The following is a 19861-nucleotide window of genomic DNA, read 5'->3' as shown; positions in this document are numbered from 1 at the left end:
CAACTCCTAATATTCTGTGATTCTGTAAAACTAGGACTAAAATTAGGTGAAATTTACCAGCACAATTAACAGCTAGAGACGTAAGCAGTGCTAAACATTAGTTCTTATTTTAGCACCTGTTTTTAATGCAGTTGAAATTTGCACAACTAAAGAAAAATTTGTGTGATTGTTTACTGAGTGTTTCCAATAAAAAGTTATTACTCCACAAGAGCTACCTGACATGTAAATCTGAGCACATTTATAATCACATAAGATTTTATCAGCCAAATTAGCTCTGTTCCAGTCTCAAGAACTTTGCTGCTTTCTCAATATATTTTTTCCAGTCTGTCAATTTTATTCAAGTAAATAGTATTCTTATCAGTTAAAGCAATGCATTCTGTCACTCAAGAATTTTTCTGTAATGTATTCCTAACTTTGTCATGGTTTATTGGAGCTTTTCCACAGCTGACTCATGTAATAACTACAACGCAAAAAGTAGAAAGTGACTTTTAAGTGAGAATCGTCCTCAAGTAAATGTTGGTTCTAGTTCAGTTGCATCCATGTCCCTATAAAAGGCTGAGTTTCAACAGGACAAATTTATATTTCAGAGCTTAATTATAACCTAATTTTGACTTTCATATGCCTTTCAATCCCACTCCCTTATTCCAACAACAAGCAGCAAAACTCCTCCAACAAAGTTTTTCTTTCCTTGAACAAGGCCACCCAGCCACACTCTGAAAATCAATCCACATTGTGCTTGTACTGTGCAGTGAAGTATAAAACATGCACATCTAAGTTAGTTTGACTGGAGGTATTCTGAAGCTGTATATTCCTTTGTACTCAAAATCATAACGCACGTTACACCTTGGTCAGGAGAAGGCTTGTTCTAACTTCAGTCTCTTTTGTGGAGCGTAGACATGTCAGAGGCCATACTTCCAGGGCATTTTACTACAGTAAAGCAAAATTTTGTCTGACTTGCATATTGTTTGCTTTGGTGCTGCACAGTTTTGACCCTTCTTTTTCAACTGATCTTAACTATAGTCTTAAAAGTTTTGACCTTTTAATGTAACTAATAATATGCAAAGTATTTTCTTCTGTAAGAAGTGAAGCTTTTGCAGCAATTGAACAAGTTTTTTAACTCAGGTTTCTTGCAGCTTTTGGAAAGGTTCCTACTCTAGCTGGCAAGAAATATAAAATTGGCTTATAGATGTACATATATACTTACATTAAAAAGTTAATATACTTGTTAAATATTCTTATATGTATTATATTTCAAACTTCTTGAACATATTATTCTTTTATCTTCTATAAAATGCTAGTTTCCCTTTCAATCTTATTGTTAGTAATTTTTGCATATTTTCTTACTCCCATTAAAATTTTCATTAAAATAATTTTGCTTAATTTCATGTTTAGCAAACAAAATGCAAAAATAAAAAGTTTGAGCTATTTTATAAGTCTTATCAGTTATATATTTAGATGGAAAACATTTTAATAGGAAAATCAAGGAACAGTTTCTTTCTCTATTTTGTCAGATAATTACATTGATTATTTCACAAGCACATATTTGGTCTCAGGTTAGATTTTGACTTTTTTAGGGCAATAATTGTAATATACACATAGTGCAATGCAAATAAGTTGCTATTTTGTTCAACTTATGACTAAATAGTAATGATAATGCTTATTTATTTTTTCACAAATACTATTAACCTTTTTTCTTAATCATAAATGCTTACAGTTAAATGAATAAAACATATTTGTGTCCTGATCTGGAAAGTAACAAGTAAATTGTTGTGTAGGCTTGGTAGTTTTAGTCTAATATGAAAAAAAACTTCCAGGCTTCCTCTACTTTTTCCAACAAAAATGCCAAAGAAAATCTCCACAATGACAGAGAGTACTGTTCATGAGAAGAGAAGGAAAGTGAGGGGAGTAACAGGTAGTCCTTAAGTGTCAGTTTTATATGTTTTGTTTTGTATTACAGTGGACAGGAATTGCTATCAAAAAATAAGTCCTATTATGAAACAGAAGAAAAATTTTAATTGTAATTTGTGCAGGAATCTAGTCCACTAACTTTTTCTAAATGTAAGTGGGACAAGTGTCCATGTGCCTCCAAGTAACAGCCTTTAGCACTGAGCTTCGGTGGTGAGAACTCAAGACTCTTGTCTATTTGAGCAAAATCAGAATATTATATGTGGCATTTTGAATTCACAAGAATCCCACATTTGTTCAGATGCAAAATAAATAATTCTTTGTGTCTCTGCTGGTCTACCTAGCAAGGTTAGCATGAAGGAGCAGAACAAGGAGTGGCTAGAGAAATAGCATGACTGGAACAAGTGTAAGAAACAGTGAGCAGAAGTAACTCACACCATAACAGCAGTGTGGTTCAAACTGGGCTTTGTTATCCAGCAAGTACTAACAATTCTAAATTTTGAATTGAATGCTCTGAATTCATAATTATGTTAGGAATTAGGTACTATGTGGTGTCCTGCTTATTTATCTGGTTGGATTTTTCTTCCATTAATTAATATGCTGGGTATTAAGGTAATTGCATGATTTCTGAAAAAGGGAAAAAGCTGTTCATTGAATGTTGGAAAGTTTAGGTTAATTTTTATGGATTTCTGAGCCAGTCTGTTAGTAATGATACCTTCAAATTTGAACCTGGATTTATTGCTGCCATCATATCTTTGAGAAAAATTTTCATTACTTGGTAAAACCATTCTGGGACGTATATACTACTGTTATAACAGTAAATAATATTATTCTTATCTCTTTTGTAGACTGCCCTCTGTCAGTCTACTCAACACTTGGCAGTAACCTATCTTCTAAAAGCAAATGTCAGCTTCAAAATTCATATCTTCAGATAACTAATTGAAGTACTTATGCTTGAAACTCAGCCAAAGCTGTTTTCTCTTTGTAGCCAGAGGTGATAGCTGGGCATCTTCACAGAGAATTTCACATCCTATACTCTCAGTATTCACTGTCTCTACAACAGACCTAAAAAGACGTGATAGAGGTTGTCTTCCAAGAGGTGCATGATTGTAATAGGAGATTGCAGTGGTTCCTATCAGGTCCATGGAAGAAAATCTAACAATATTAAGAAATACATAAACCACAGATGGCAGAGAAGAAAGTAAGTGAAGATTTGTGAAGTACTGGCAAAAAAAAATCACAAACTGTTTCCCTCAACATTAGCTTTTGGCCATTGTGAAGAAGAGGATACTGGGCTGAAGGGACTGTTGATCTGACTTAGCATGGGACATAGGAAGGAATAAGGCATGGGTTATTTGGAGTCTTTGTCAAAGGAGCTGCACTGGAGACTTTTTTACAGAGTACCACCACATATTATGATATCAAGTACTTGATATTATCATATGTGTGAGAAGTTTCTCTTCCAGGTTCACAGTCTAGTTCTACAATTATACTGATGAAGGTATGATTTATACTTACCACAGTTCAAATTACCTTCCTTTACTGCTTTTACTTTCTTGAAGGCACTCAGAACTTAAATAGATCTTGTCAGTCTGCCATCTGCTTCCAGTGGCAGTCAAGGGGAAGAAACATTTGGAACAACTGCAGTGAGGCTCAAAAATGACATATCTTCCTTAAGTATTCATCAGTAATTAGAAAAAAAAGGACTAAATGACAAAAATAAATATTTTTGTTCTGAAAAAGAGTAGCTACTCTCCTTGTCTAAGTTTCTTGAGTCAAGAGTAGGAAATGTCTTAGGTACCTTCATACAGTGAACAAATGAGCTAGTGAAAGAATCTTGGGCACCTTCAGAGTCACTTAGTGCATGTTTCTGCTTCTGTCTCTATGTGTAAAATGTTGATATGAAATGCTATCCAGCAGGCAATGTGATGTTAAGAATAGGAGGGGCAAAACAGCCGCTGACCAAAGCGGGTTTAGATAGAAATGCAAGTTATATGACGACACTGTGACTTAAAAGTGTATCCAGGAATTGGACTTTCCATCCTTCGGTAAGGTCTAAAATTCTAGAAAATAAATGTTTTCCACATATACATTTAAAATCAATTACATTATATAGAGATTCACACAGAAAGAAACACCCTAAAAAGATTTCCGATGCTCTAGGAATTCAAGTCCTGTAAACTGTAGTCAAAGACTGTCACAGTGCTTAGGAGTTGAGGCTTGTATGTTCTGTATTTTAATTTAAAGAATACTCTGAACTGCATACTAACAAATCACAGAAAATATTGCATGGAAAATCGTGGTCAACAGCATTCTTCTTATTAAATTCAGGAATTTTTTGTCTGTGCATCATGATACCCATCCTGCTGTTTCTCTGTCTCTTAGCTAACAGGGATTACCTACAATTTCGTTCTTGCAGACATAATAAAAATATTAAATAACAAAATAAAACAAAACAAACACACAAGCAAAATTCTTGGCTTGGCAAGAAATGCAGAAAAAAGTACACTTTTATTTTCCTCTGCAAAACAATCACGCATATTTGATTGGATTATATCAGTTTGCATTATCATCCATACGGTAGAGGAGTTACAGAATGTGTAGTTCTTACCATCAAGAAAAAGCTACAAAAATAATATGGCATAAAGTGCTATCTTTACAGAGAGATTTAACTTTATCTGAAGCCTTTTGCTGGGTTCATCTTGTCCTGTAATATGAGTGAGCATTAAATATTTTCTGAAACTTGGATAAACGTAGACTGCGGGCAGCTGATGATTCAGTCAGAGCTTTGATATCAAGGCAATATATATACAATTTCTAAAGCCCAAGAGGAAAGCTGGTTGTACCTGTCTTCCTTAGGGAATTTGATAAGGTTAAGCATTAAGTTTTTAGTATAAGACTGGATAATGAATTATAAATATGACATATCAAGAGCGCAAAAATTTACACAGACTGGAAATGAATTCAAGGAGCAGTTATGTATACTGTTTAACTGTTAACAAAGGTAAACAAAAATGATCTTTTTTTCCAAAACTTTGGGAGTCTAAAGGCTACTGAAAGCTTTCAGTAGCAATTTTTCTTCTTGCCTTTTCTTTAAGTAAAAAAATAATTTTCACATATCTTTTGAGGGTACCTCTTTTGGTGGTGAGTTTTTTTATCTACATCTACAAACAAATATTACTGACCAAAACTTCTCTATGAGCTGCATGAAGTGTGATCTAGAGCAATGTTGCTAGGACAGTCTTTTCAACTAAAGAAAAAAATAAAAATTGTCCTTGCAGTTTTTAAGACAGACTTTATGAAATAGGCAAAGCACAAGGAGATTTTTTGAAAGCCTTTAAATGCAGTCCACTTCTCAAGGCTTGCATACACTTGCTATTAACTGAAAAACTATCTGAAGTTAATTATCTATGATTAAGAGTGTGCTCTTATTTAAAAGAAATTCTTAGCAGTTCAATATATATGCAGGAGTCTCTGTTTGTTTGTTTAATGGATGCATTTAAGGTTGATTTTTGTAACCTGAAATAATTGGTCCCAAGTCAATGTTCAGAATGAGAAACTGGAACAAAACAGGGTATTTTATGTGAATCACCTATCTGGGGAGAACTTTTTCCAGATTCTAAACTCCTACATCCAAAATTATTTCAGAATAAAACATGATCCTCATTTTTCCTAAGATCTTTAGGCAATTATACAGAACCATATTATTTAATCTTTGAGGATGAGATTAATAGCTTTTAATTTTTATTATTTAAAAATTAAATAAATGAGAAGTGTTATCACATAATAGTTAATAAGGACATAACAGTTTGATAGGTAGGCATACTCATCCATAAGTAAACTAATAGATGGATTCCTCAGACACAAGGTATTCAATGTGATCTCATCTGCTATTACTTTCAAAAAAGGGAAAAAAAAAGGTGTAGTTCTAAGGAAAAGATACAGCTTACTATTTGCTTTTTCACATTAAGTTTCTGGATTATGCGAGCTTTTTGGAAGAAAGATACACTCCTGGCTCTAAGACACTATTTTTTTCTGATATTGAGGAATGCAATTCATTACAGAGAAAATAACAACAAAACTAATATTATTTTCTCATCACTGTTTTGTTCAGTTAAGAAGTCTCATTTGTTTTGCTAAGAGAGTAAGAACAACATTTAAGTTAAACAAACAAACATTCAGTTACCAGGAAAAAACAAATCTGATTGCATTATATTTAATGATAAATATATAAAACACTATAGCATTACTAAAATGTAATCTTTTTTTTTTCCTTAGATCTTAAGGCATTTTAATGTTGCATGCAATTGTAGTACAACACCACACAGCAATGCAGATCTGCCTTAAGGTCACAAGGCTCTTCAGAAACCTGAATTGTACAAACTGTAGATCTTGCATGGGGATTTGAAAGCACTCAAATTATGAGATAAGACAAGTTTCCTAGGAAAGCAGATAGTCTCTATGTAAGGTCTCCATTTGATGTCAGAGTAAAGTACAGGGGATTGTGAATAGATGCTTAGCATGGTAAGTAGTCACAGCAGGAAAAAAAACAACATAGCTTTTAATACGGTTTTCAAATGCTTATTTCAAGTAAAAATCAAAGTGTAAGCTGCTACTACAGTAGGAACAGTGGAGGATTCTGTAACTACAGCAATCCTTTGTCTGAATTTCTAAACACTTAACATACAATCCTACATAGTGTACATGTGAAGAAAAATCCTCAACAAACAAAACCAGCAGTTCTATCAGAATAATACTCAGTCCCAAAAACTGTATGCTATTTGCTATGAATTGGTGAACAGCTTTTACCACACAGTACTACTTCTGGGAATGCAATTACATGTACCCTAGCAGCCAGAGAACATTTTGTAACACACAGAAAAAAAAAAGTAATTTTACCTGCAGAACCAAATAAAAGATTAGAGCCAAAAGATTTTATGCAAATTTACCATTCAGTCTATCTTCTCCCATTTCCAGCCACTTGTAGATCATGTATGAAAGAATCCATATATAACTCATGCAATAAGTGAAACTCAGAAACTGCTCCCATAAGGGTTTGGAAGGCAAATATCAAAAGAAAAAGAGGTATTAGTTTTATGGAGTTTGCCAGGTACAAAATTGTATTGCGTTTTCTGTGAGGGGTTTTTGGTTGTGTCTTTGGTAACGGGGGGAAGGGCTATGGAGATGGCCCTTTAAGAAGCTACCTGAAAAGCTCCCCCTTTGCCTTTGTCAGCCCCACCTCTGAGCAGGGCCAAGCCAATCAGCGCCCCTGCGAATTCATGTATTTAAGAGGGGTGCAGGGCATGCTGCTAGCTCACTCTCTGGCACTGGTCCTGACCAGCGTGGCCCCAGGTGTGGGTGGCGCAGCCCTGGCCTTGCCCAGCTGGGCTTGGCTGGCTCCGATCACAACTTAAGCTTAAGCTCTGCTGCAGTTTCATCCCGAAAAAAGAGAGCCAGGATCTCCATAACCATCAGAAGAGACCTGCAGCAGAGAAAGGAGTGGGGCCCAAGGAGAACAACTTTGAAGAACACCAAGGTCGGTTTGAAGGAAAGAAAGGAGAAAGAGAGAGGAGGAGAAGGACGCAGAACCCAGGTTTCCCCTTTGCAACCCTTGGCAAGAGGCGTGGTGACTGGTCGTGTGTGAGGGAACTGTGACCATGGGCAGACCCAGATTGGAGTTTTATGGACTTGGGCTGTAGCAGTTGTGCGTGAGGGAAACTGCAGCTGTGGGCAGACCCATATTGGGCTTTTGAGGACCTTTTCCCCTATGGAAAGGAGGCCACGTAGAAGCAGAGAGAGTGACACTGGGCTGAGTTTTTTGTTTGGTTTTTTTTTTTTCCCCCTACTCCTGAGAAAAGCACATGGCGTGTGGGGAAGACCGACTGCAAACACCCACTCCCATCTCCCTGCGCCTCAAGGCAAAGGGGGAGGGGGAAGGTGAAGGAACCCAGAACAAAAGCTGAGCCTGGGAAGAAGGGAGGGTTGGGCGGAAGGTGTTTTGATTTTTAAGATCTGGCTGTATCTCTCATTGTTCTACTCTGATGTTGGTAACAAAATTAAAATTGTTTTGTTTTTTTTTATTCCTTATGATGAGTCTGTCTTTTGCTTGTGACCTGTTTAAGTGGTGAAAAGCCCTCCCAGTCCTTATTTTGACTAGCCCTTTTCTGGGGCATCGTGGTGCTCAGTTATGCACTGGGCCTAAACCATGACAAAAATGATACCACAAACCTTTGTGCTTTAACAAAGGAGAGTACCTCGAGTTGTCTTTAATGTTATGCACCTGGATAACCATGAACACTACATTTTGGTTCCAGCCTGGGTTATAAGAAGCAAAGCAGACAGAAGCAAAGCAGATGGATTTCTCATGCCTTTTTAGGAAGCAATTGTAGTTAGTTCAAGAAAGCTGCTTTGAAGGATCCCCTCTAATTATTTTTTCCTGTGTCCATATTGGCATGCTATGGGATAAACTGTGATAAAGAAACCAGGGGCCCAGTTTACAGTACAGATTAAACCAGACCAGCACACAAAGGCAACACTGTTTCAAAATCCATACAGAAATGGACCAGCCAAGGCACAGAATGTGTCCCGCCACCCTTACCATAATGTTGAGAAGAATAAGGAGATTTTGGTCGCTCATGCAAATCAATTAGTACCTTCAAGGCAGCTAAGGCAAAATTTTATATTGTTTATGTTACTTTAGCTGGCCTACCATATGAACATTGATGTAGTACATAATTTTTTCCCTCCTCACCTTCCATTTTATGTACCTGTCACGCACATAAGCCCATCTGTGCAATTGAGAATATAAGAAAAAACATGTCATTGCATGTAAATTATTCTGCATGCTATTTGAAGAACACATTTTCATTTTAAGCCTTCAGTGTTATTGAAGTCAGAGTAAAGACAACAGTGTATTTCAGCAGCATCCCCAGGATAGTTTAGGTTCACTGGTACAATTTGATGAAGCTTTTTTGAAGATTTGGTTGTTGGTTTTCTCTGCTACTGTTTCTAATTCAAATAAGACCACAACATGAAAAGGCAGATCTAGCAGTTTAAAGACAGAACAAAATCTGTTGAAATCAAAGACAAAAACTTAGATTCTGATGGATCAGAGTGCTGAATAAGTCCACAAATAAGATGTAGGGCTGAGAAAGAACTGAATTCTAAGTCCAGTTACCTTACCTTGTGCTTTGTTGCTGACTGTGAGCCCTGGTTCTTTATGGTATAGGATAATTTGTTGCTCCACATTAACACTTTCAGAAAAAAATGAGGATCACAAAGGTCCCTTTATGTGGAATTCAGAGACCTTGCAGGCCATCTCAAGAAAATATCAACTGGCTGCAGCATGTGAAGTTTCAGATAATAGCTATGACTGTACTGCATGTCATGCTCATCAGCACTGCTTAGGGCTGAGTTGACCGAGCGGCTTATATCCTGCCAAAAACTATGTGATGCAGAAAGGAGATATTCCTTTTATTTTTTTTTCTGTGACTGCTAAAGAACTAATTTTGTTAGGTTTGCTCAGATATTCAGCTTATTTAGACTGCTTTGAATTGTAATGAAATTTTTTAATACCCTCCCAGGACAGAGGTTTCCACTTAGATGCATCCCTGCTAGCCGTGGCAGGAAGTGTGATGCAACATGAAATTGCCACAGTCTCAGCTAATAGATTGAACCTAAGTGGTTTCACACAAGGCCAGAATCCATTCCATGAATGCACATATTTCCTTTCTTGCTTCTATTATCTATCTTTCATACAGTGTAAACAAAAGGATAACATTTTTTGGCTTCATCCCAAAGAAGAATAAGTATGCACGTACAGAAACACACATACATATATTTATACAACATGTGATGGTGTTCCAGTACTAAATACGTTGTTACCTAGATACATTAGTAATGCATCTTAATACTTTTTTTCATACTCTACTATCTTTGTTACTGATTTCTTTATATTTAAAGCTATAGATTTTCTCATAAAAAAGATATTTAGAGAGAGAAATATTACGCAATTTTCTGTATAATGCTTCCTAGAGGATAACCATTTCTTTAACACTATCTTAATCCGTTATATTTGTTCTCCTTCTAAGTTGTATCATCTATACATTTTTTAAAAAATTTAAAATCATAATCTAGCATTATCCTTTATTTTATGCACAAAGTAGCAACCACAAAAGCCAGTTCCTTGCTATTCCGAAGGCAGACCTTAATACTCCTGGCCTCATATGGTTTTAGTTGACAAGATCAGTTGTGTTTTGTCTGAGATGTGAAGTATTATCCTAAATTTAAGATTGTCACTGCTTAAAAGCGAATAAAGTTCACCACTAAAAGCTCTCTGAGAAAAACTCCTTGAAAAGAAATTTAGTTAATAATAATCTTATACAGCCTTACACTGAAATTTATCCTTACACACTCTCTGTTGAAACTAATTTTTGTCAGTCAAGATCCAGAGTTCATTTTATTCTCTTCCTTATATCCATCAGTCTGAAGTGCAAATTCTGGTGTTGACCTACTTTAACAGGTTGATGTATACTAGTGCTAAAACAAACTGACATCTGCATTTTCATTTTTTTCAGCTGTCACTCTCTAATAGTGACAGACTAATAGTATGTAACAATGCTTGGGCTACTACCACAGAGTGAAAAAGACTAGTCTTAGCATTCTACTTCTCCTTTCTTGGAGGATTTTGTGATACCTACATAAAGGGTGGTAGATCCACTAGCATAAGATATTTACAAAGTAAAATGAAGGTCTACAAAATGAAGGTCTAGATACTCCCATCTTAAATGTTACAACTATGATAGAGATACCTTAAGGTAAATGAGGGGATGTCACTCTGAATATGACAGACAAAATACCGGTGCCAAAAGATGTCAGCTCTCTGTAGATGTGTTAGTTCAGTGGGTCAGCAGCTAATATCTTTATCCATAAGCAGTATGTATTTAACTATTCATTCTGACTTTTCTGTATAATATGATGCCATAATATTTAGTGAAACTAATCAATTTTTCACCATGCTTAGTTTGAAATAAATAATTTATCATTTGTTTTCCACCAGACAAGAAAGTACTTGTCAGCCATGCAATTTTAAATGATTCTAAGTGTTTAATAGCTACATTGCCATATTTTTAAAAAACTATTCTGAAGGTTACAAACTTTCTTTCATTGATAGGTTGAAATCATGTTTATTGTTAGTTTCTTGCTACTGTCAGAATATATAGCATATCTTCACTTCTTAAATCAAAAAAGTTAATGGGAAGAGCAGAAGTGGTTTCAATACGTAAGAAGGAGAATCCTTGCCAAATCTTGTTTGCTGGCATTGATACAAAATCTTTTATATTAATAGGACTAATAATTGTGTTTTCCTTTACAGCATTTACAGTAGCACAGAAATTAACAAAAATACAGAATTCTAATTCTTCATCTCACTAATAGTATCTTTCTTTTCTTCAGGGTGCTGATGAAGAATGTATACAATCTATGTATTAAAGTTGATCTGATTTATTAATTTGTACATATAGAGCTATAAATGAAAAAAAGTTTTGTAGAATAAAGATTTGAAACTATGCATTTGGATGGAATTACACGTGTGTGTATATGTGCATCTATAATTTTAAAGACCTATTAAAAAGGGAAATATTTCTTAATTTTCTTTGTAACATTTAAAATATGACTATTGATTGGGGTAATGAGCATTTTAAAATATTACGATATACAATGTATACAACATAAACAACCAATGTCTAACACATTTCTGTTCTATTAGACTACGCATTACCTTATTAGTCCTATTCATTCCTCATTCTACAGTACATAAATGCTACTCCGGATTGCATTTTATGGTCTAGGACTTGAGGGTGGATACTTATGCTGTAAATTTTATCAGGAAATGAACCAAGATGTTTGTGTAATGCGCTACATTTCTGCTGTTATAACCTTGACAGAAATGTGTATTGTTGATTTTATAGCAAAGACTTTGTAAAATGACAGCTTATTCTTTTTATTAATCTTCATATATCTTCCTGCATTGACCTTGTTTTGAAAAAAGGAAACTTTTAAGGAAAATAATAATTAGCTGTCAGAGGTATTTGTCAAAGACTTTGCTTCCTAACTTCTTTTTAATCACAGCTGACTGTCAAGAACCAGGTTTCTGTTAATATCTTAGATTAATTTCTTCTATTTTGCAGTTTAATGCAGAATTTTATTGTTGGATTATGTTAAAGCAACAGAAATGAATGGCTTCCTAATTCTAAGAAACTTCTTAGAGACTTTTGGCATTAAATACACTTCACTGTTGTATAATTTTGAGTTTTCATTGTACTAAGCCCTCTTTTGTCAGATATGTGTTTTTCATGGAGTTTCTTCAGTGAAAGCATGTTATCACCTCCATATGGTCCTTTAGTTAGGGTCACACTCTGATCTCAATGAAAAAAATGTAACAGGATCTCCATCACTTCCAATCCACTGAGAGCACAATTGTAAAGACACAAACATTGGAACATGTGGAGATCTGATCTACGGCTCTTTTTGTTGTTCCCAGACCATAAAGTTTTACTTAGTGGAAACAGAAACAGATCTTACTGATGGAAAGGTCATTGTCCTTGAACTGTTGTTGGATCAGCCTACTGTGTTGTCATGGTTTAGGCCCAGTGCATAACTGAGTACCACAATGCCCCAAAATAGGGGCTAGTCAAAATAAGGACTGGGAGGGCTTCTCACCACTTAAAAAGGTCACGGGCAAAAGACACTCATCATAAGGAGGCAAAAAAAAAAAATAAAAAACAACAAAATTTTAATTTGTTACCAACATCAGAGTAGAACAATGGGAAATACAACCAGATCTTAAAAGTCAAAACACCTTCCCCCCACCCCTCCCTTCTTCCCGGGCTCAACTTTTGTTCCTGGTTTCCCCACCTCTGTGCCCCAGGGTGCAGAGGGATGTGAGTGGGGGTTGTAGTCAGTTCCAGCCATGTGGTCTTCAGGAGTGAGGAGGACTCTGCCCAACCTCTCTCTCTGCTTCTACGTGGTCCCCCCCATCACAGGAGAAAAAGTCCTCAAAAGTCCAATATGGATCTGCCCAGAGCTGCAGTTTCCCTCATGCACAAAACGGCTTCAGCCCAAGTCCATAGAAGTCCAATCTGGGTCTGTCTATGGTCACAGTTCCCTCACACACGAACTTCTCCAGCACACACTGCTGGGAGTCACGCTTCTTCAGGGCAGCCACTTGCTCATGTGGCCCTGCCGCACCGGTGAACTCTACAAGCTGCAGGCCAGCCAATCTGGCTCTCGCCACAGGTTGCAAAAGGGGAACCTGGGCTCTGCATCCTCCTCCTCCTCCTCCCTCTCCTTTCTTTCCTTCAACTGACCTTGGTGTTCTTCAAAGTTGTTCTCCTCAGGCCCTGCTCCTTTCCCCACTGCAGGTCTCTTCTGATGGTTCTGAAGAGTTCCTGGCTCTCTGTCTTTTCAGGCTGGAGCTGCAGCAGGGCTTAAGCTTAAGTTTGGGTCAGGCCAGCCGGGCAGGGACACTGGGTACTTGCTGATTGGTGCTGGTGCCAGAGAGACAACAAGTATGCCCTGCACCTGCCCTTAAATACATGAATTTGCAGGTGCGCTCATTGGCTTGGCCCTGGTCAGAGGCGGGTCTGACAAAGGAAAAGGGGGAGCTTTTCGGGTAGCTTCTTAAATAACCCTTTCTCCGTTACCAGAGACACAACAAAAAAACCCCCTCACAGAAAATCCAATACATGTGTGAATAGCAGCAGCAGAGACAGTAGATTTTGGAGCTTATCCACCACCACATGGCAGGTACCACCCGGTCATCCTCTTGCATTATGTCCTGTTCTATAGCAGCTTCACACATACAATGTGGCAAAAGAGAGAGGGCTGTCCATCTCACAGATATGGTACCAAGTGGTATCCAAATGAGTAAGTTAACGCCAGTGCTGTAGAGCAAGAAGAAAGGACCTAAGGACCTTTAATCAAGGTAATTCCATGTTTCAGTGTGTCTTACCATGTTTCTGGTGTGAGTTAGTAAACTTCCTGTGGATTTCCATTCATGAGGTTTTGATTACATCAACTTGATAGGCATTCTGTCTGTATTTTTGGTTATAAATATTTCTATAGATTGCCTAGATCTAGGTTTTCAGTTAGCAGTTTTTTAAAGCTTGTTCTCTTTTCATATTATGATATACAATTGATTAAATATAATCTGCTGAGCCCCAGTAATTGCATCACAATTTGAATTTGTAATTGCAACACAGTAAAAAGAGCTTTCATGTGAAGGCTTCTTGATTCCAGTGTTTGTTTCTCAGTCCTGATCAGAACTGCAAAAGAATCTAGTTGGGGATTCAGACCTTGGTCAGCCAATACTCCTAGATATTTTATAAATGCTCCTTCAGAGCATGTTGTAAATGCAATAAACTTAACACATTCAGGTGTTTTGCTTTTTTCTGAGAGTGCAGTCAAAAAACTAATTGACAAAAATTTTGTCAATCATATGTCATAAGGCTCTTTGGTTTCTTTTGTTAATATTCCAGTGATGCAAAAAAGAAGACTAAAACATACTTTTTACTTGACTTCTTTCCGTAAAATTTTTGTTTTTAAATCAAGACATCTCAACCCTACTACAGTTGATAGCAAAACTCTTGATCTAACTGGCACATGGGTTTCATCTACAATTTGATTTATGTTCCCCTTGTTTGATTTGCATCAATATTCTTGAGGTCAGAAGAAGAACCTCAGTTATTAGTTAGAGTAGCATAACTAGCTTGAGACTAGTTAAAGGATCATAGATCTTGATAATCTGCTGAAAAAGAGAAGAATTGCACTCTTTATGACAGTGATGTAACACCAAAGACCACTGGAGATGACACTGATTTGTCACAACTATGCTTGTCAATGGAACTGTACTGGCTTTCACTGGAGGGATTCTCCACTCCAGACTGAATGGCTTCTGATTATAACTGGTATTAGCCTTCAGTACGGATCACCCAGTAAACCAAGTATATCTAAAAGATGGGGAAGACCCATATCAAAAGGTCTTTTTCCCATCAAAGTTCACAAACAAGAAGGAGAGCCTTTCTTTGGAAAAAGCAATAGCCAAAGGGTCACATACTCTCTGGTAAACACCAGATCAAAAAAGGAAATTGGAATCAGGTGAAAATACGTGCTGACCACACTTATGTAGCTCCAGAAAAACTACTTAATCCTGATTACACGTGTCCAGTTCTCATGGGCTACTCCTCTGCATATACGATAGTCCCAAGTTTGCAAGACAGCTAAATCTCTTCACTGGGAAGAGTACTCAGCACCTACAGTGTCTGTACACTTTTGTGGAATCACTTTTAAATGCCTGCGCTTTTCATTTTTTTGCATCACAGAGGCGAAGGGTTTTCAAGTGAGAATGTGCTCATTATTCAGCAGTGCTTTTATTTTAGAATCTGAGGATGATGGTAAACTAATTCACAGATCTCTCCCAGCTTTATTTCTCTAGCAACAAATACTTGTACAAGGAAATACAATTTTCACCTCTGTGAGGTTAGCTGCAGTGTGTGTGAGAGGTGCTACTATTTCGAATAGTCCATACTGACTGCATTAGTCTGTTCCTTATTTCTGTAGTCTCCATACACCTGTAAAGTAAATGCTTGTCACATTTAGTATCACTAGGGCTTCAGCTGACAAGAATATAATATGGCTGCAATACTATTCCAGAAGATATTCCAATTTAAGAGTGTTAAAAATAACACCATGAAGCATTTTTCCTGGAGGAATATAATTTTCTCTCAAAATTCACTATAAATGTTGATGAGATTTCATGCTCCTAGGGGAGGTTTGCTTGCTTACTTTCTGTTTTCTGCATTGTTTTGTTTTGTTCTTGTTTTCTTTCTGTCATTGTTACCTTTTTTACTTCTGATGTTGCACAAAAATGACAAAAATAGTCAGAAGTGAGGATAAATACATTAAACTTGTGATTCTGTGGTTTGCTTGAAACAATTCAAGCTGATATAATACATTCATTTTCATTAAAATGTCACTTTCACTAATATGCATAAATATTCTCATGAATTTCTCTTCTCTCCACTTAACTGCTATCATCTTGAACCTTAGAAGAAAATGATTTTTTTTTCTTTATCCCTTCCAGTGAAAGAACTTCACCAGACCCAACCTCCAGCACTATTTCCTAAATAAGCAAAGGTCATCCCTATACTTTTCCATCAGAGCAGGTAATCATAGTATCATAGAATTATTTTGGTTGAAAAAGACCCTTAACATCACTGAGTCCAATCCTTGGAGGTGTTTTAAAGACTAGTAGATGTTGTGCTTAGGAATATGGTCTAGTGGCAGACTTAGGGGTGGATCGATGGTTGGACTCAACGATCTTAAAGATCTTTACCAATCAAAACCATTCTATGATTCTGTGGCATTTGGTAAGTTGAAATCCACCACATGAACAAAGGCTAGGATTGTGAGACTTCTCACATCTGCTTATAGAATATTTCATCTATCTCTTCAACCTGATTGGACGGTTTATAACAGACTCCCACCATGACACCCTGCTGGCCTTTCCCCTGATTCTTACCCATAAACACACTACCCTTTCATCACCATTGTCAAGCTCTATACGACAAAACACTCTCTAATATACAGGGCTACCCCACCACCTCTCCTTTCTTGCCTGTTGCTTCTGAAGAGTTTATGGCCATCCATTGTGTACATCCAGGTGTGTGAGTCATCCCACCGTATTTCCTTGCGTGCAACTATATCATAGCTTTCCAGTTGCACAGTGGTTTCCAACTCCTGTTTGTTGCCCACGTGGAGTGCAGGGGTGTAGGTACACTTCAGTTGGGCTATTGATCCTGCATGTTTTTTTGAGGAGAAGCCCTGATTCCTATGTGAGTGTTCTCAAGTTCTTCCACGGTTTCTAACATAGCATTAACCCCTGCATCTTTTCTGCTGCATGAATCATCATTCCCTACCTTCACTGATACGGCAGACTGAAGGACCTTGCTAGCACACTGTCTCTCAAATATTGGTGAGCTGCCCCCAGGATTATTTCTAGCAAGCCTGATTTGATCCCTTTCCCCCTTCAAATACAGTTTAAAACCTGTTAAATGAGCCCTGCTAATTCCTGTGCAAAGATCCTTTTCCTGCTTATGACAGATGTATCTCATTTTTTGCCAGCAGGCCTGGTGTCATGTAGACTGGTGTCATGATCAAAGAAACCCCACATTTTGCCAGTGACACCAGGCTCAGAGCCATGCATTGATCTGCTAGGTCCTCCTGTTTCTTCCCTCTTCATTCCCTGCAACTGGAAGGATACAGGAGAACACTAGCTATCTTCCTGATCCCTTAATCTGTCATTCTAAGTCTCTCTTGATTGTCCTCGGGCTTCCTGTTGCAACTTCATTGCTGCCTACCTGAAAAATCAATAAAGGATAATAATCTGAGGGCTATACCAGAGTAGGAAGTTTCCTCTTCACATCTTTAACCTGGACCCCAGGGAGCCATCAGACTTCTGTAAGAAATTAGACCAGTCTGCATATTGGACCTTATGTTGCCCTCAGGAGGGAGCCTCCTATGACAATGACCCTTCTTTTTTTCTTTATGGAAGCAGTCTTGACAGTGAGTAAGCCAACTTAACCTTCGTGACACCTCCAACATTGTTGAACCACCATCCTCACCATGGCCCAACTACTCTTGTAGAGCCTTATAGCTATTATGCAAGGGCACCTGGGAAGGTGGAATCCCTGTTTGCAGGTCAAAATACCTCCTGGAAAACTTCCACAGGAATGGATGGCACATGCCTGATTTTCCTATTTCTGTTACTTTCACAGACAGTCTGCCAACAGTAACAAACAGAACTTTTAGGTAGCTTGGACTCTTCATCCCACAGAGAGCAGTAGCAGTCACTGGGGAATGTCAGGAACAGAAGTAGTATATCACATTTAAGGCTGGACCTGAGAGTTGTATCCATGTCTGCCATTACTCAGAGAGGTAGATTTTATGATACTGCCATTTTAGATTTTTCTGGTATAAGAACTTGATACTGTAGATGTTGTTTCTTTTTTTAGTAGCCCCTGGAGTGTCTCAGTTATTACTTTATGTTATTGATAGCAGACGCAGCCATAGTCTCTGTGGCATATGGGACATTTCTGGTGAAACTGCTATCATTTACTGTTAAATCTAATTTGAGAAAAGAAACCAACTGCCTCACACATTGTGTATGTATTCGAAAAATAAAAGAACTGAGCACTAATAACTCAAAATAATGGAAGTAGTAGGTTTCTGTCTGTGGAATCACTGAATGCTCAATTGCAAGTCCTCTAAATTGTGCCCAAGCTCTCCAGACACTGGAGGTCTTCAAAAGGTCCCATGGTGAATTTTTCTGCTTTGAAACGCAATAAAGTAATGGTCTCAAAAAACAATGAAATCAATCTCTTTTGAAATTTTTAACACAGTAATAAAAATACATTTCATTTCCTTTATGGCTCAAGTGTACCTGTCACTGATATACAGAGACTCAGTCTAGAAGTCTATAACTAGTCTTATATTCTACTAAGGAAGTTTCTGCACTGAATCATATAAGTTATTGATAGTAGGTGCATGCAAAATTTTTTACTTTGAATTCTTACCTTTCTTTCCTTGTAACCCTTCAGAGTCTATTAAAAGGCATCAGAAGTGTTTGAATCTAATCTATTTACTTCTTGTATCACTTTCCCATAAAAATAGTCTTCACAAAAAACAGCAGAGTTTTTAATTATTTCCTTTTCCCAAGAGAAGGTAGTTATCTTGATGATGAAAATTAGATATAAACTAGTCCAAATCTAAGTGTCCCCCAACACCACTTGAGTTTCATCTGTGATTAGACCAGAAATTAGACCAAACTTTTAATGAAGATCTGAAATATTTAGATAACATTTTATTATTATGCATGCAAATTTGCCTTATGGGTTCCAGATGGAGCTGCAAATGATGAAGCACCAACAGGATTTGTTGTAGTATTTCAGAACCAAAAGCAGAACAGCTCTAAATTTCCCAAGAAATTATCTTCCTGTAAGATCTCCAGAGTTATTCTAAAACTCAAACTATAAAAAGAGTTCATCTGAACTCTACTCACCAAAATTTACTATATTCAGATGATTGGAACATAAACAAAGAACTTTTATAATTTTTACCTACTTTAATGAAAACTCACTTCAAGCATGTTTTCAATGGCAACCAGGACAAAAAGAGAAAGAATGAGACATAGAAGTCTTGGAAAGGTGCGTGCATGAAGGAGTGAGAATACTGAAACAGTTTTAGTGATACAGTTCTGGTAGATACATGGAGGAAAAATGCTCTGTATGTTGTGGTGGTTTAAATCCATATTGAAATTATTAAGACTTCTGGTGACTTTAATAGGTGCTGTCCTTAGAGAACAGGAAGAAATAGAAGAGATACAGAAAAGTACTACTATCTACCTTGTAGTCAGCTATCACTGAACAAAAGTATTTAAGTTCCAAAAATGCACCAATGCAAAAATTTGAGAAAACCAGCCTATTAGACCGTTTACCCCTCAAACTTTGCATCTTAAGTGCTAACGGTTACTGAAACAACTTAGTCTTGAAAGTCCCATTAGTGGTGTACCTTGTTACATGATCTGAGAATGAAGAACTTTATGAAAGTTTGTGAATAACTTTCTGTTTTCTTAAGTTGAAGAGCTGGAAAACCCAGAAAAATTAAGTCTGTCAGGAGGGCTTTGTTCCATTTGTATGGTACATCAACCTACTTACTCAAAAGCAAAGAAGTATGTGCAAATACAAATAGCCAGCGTTAATTCAGTGCATGCAATCTCGTTAACCATTTAAAAAATGTGATAAAGCATTGTACACTGAGAGTGAATCAAGAAACAAACATATACCTTTGAAATGTAGGAATGCCACATTCCCAATAAAACTTTAATAGGGCATGACTGTGA

Source organism: Mesitornis unicolor, unplaced genomic scaffold (genome assembly GCF_000695765.1).
Source record: "Mesitornis unicolor isolate BGI_N332 unplaced genomic scaffold, ASM69576v1 scaffold820, whole genome shotgun sequence".
Lineage (NCBI taxonomy): Eukaryota > Metazoa > Chordata > Aves > Mesitornithiformes > Mesitornithidae > Mesitornis > Mesitornis unicolor.
This window is presented reverse-complemented; position numbering follows the sequence as displayed.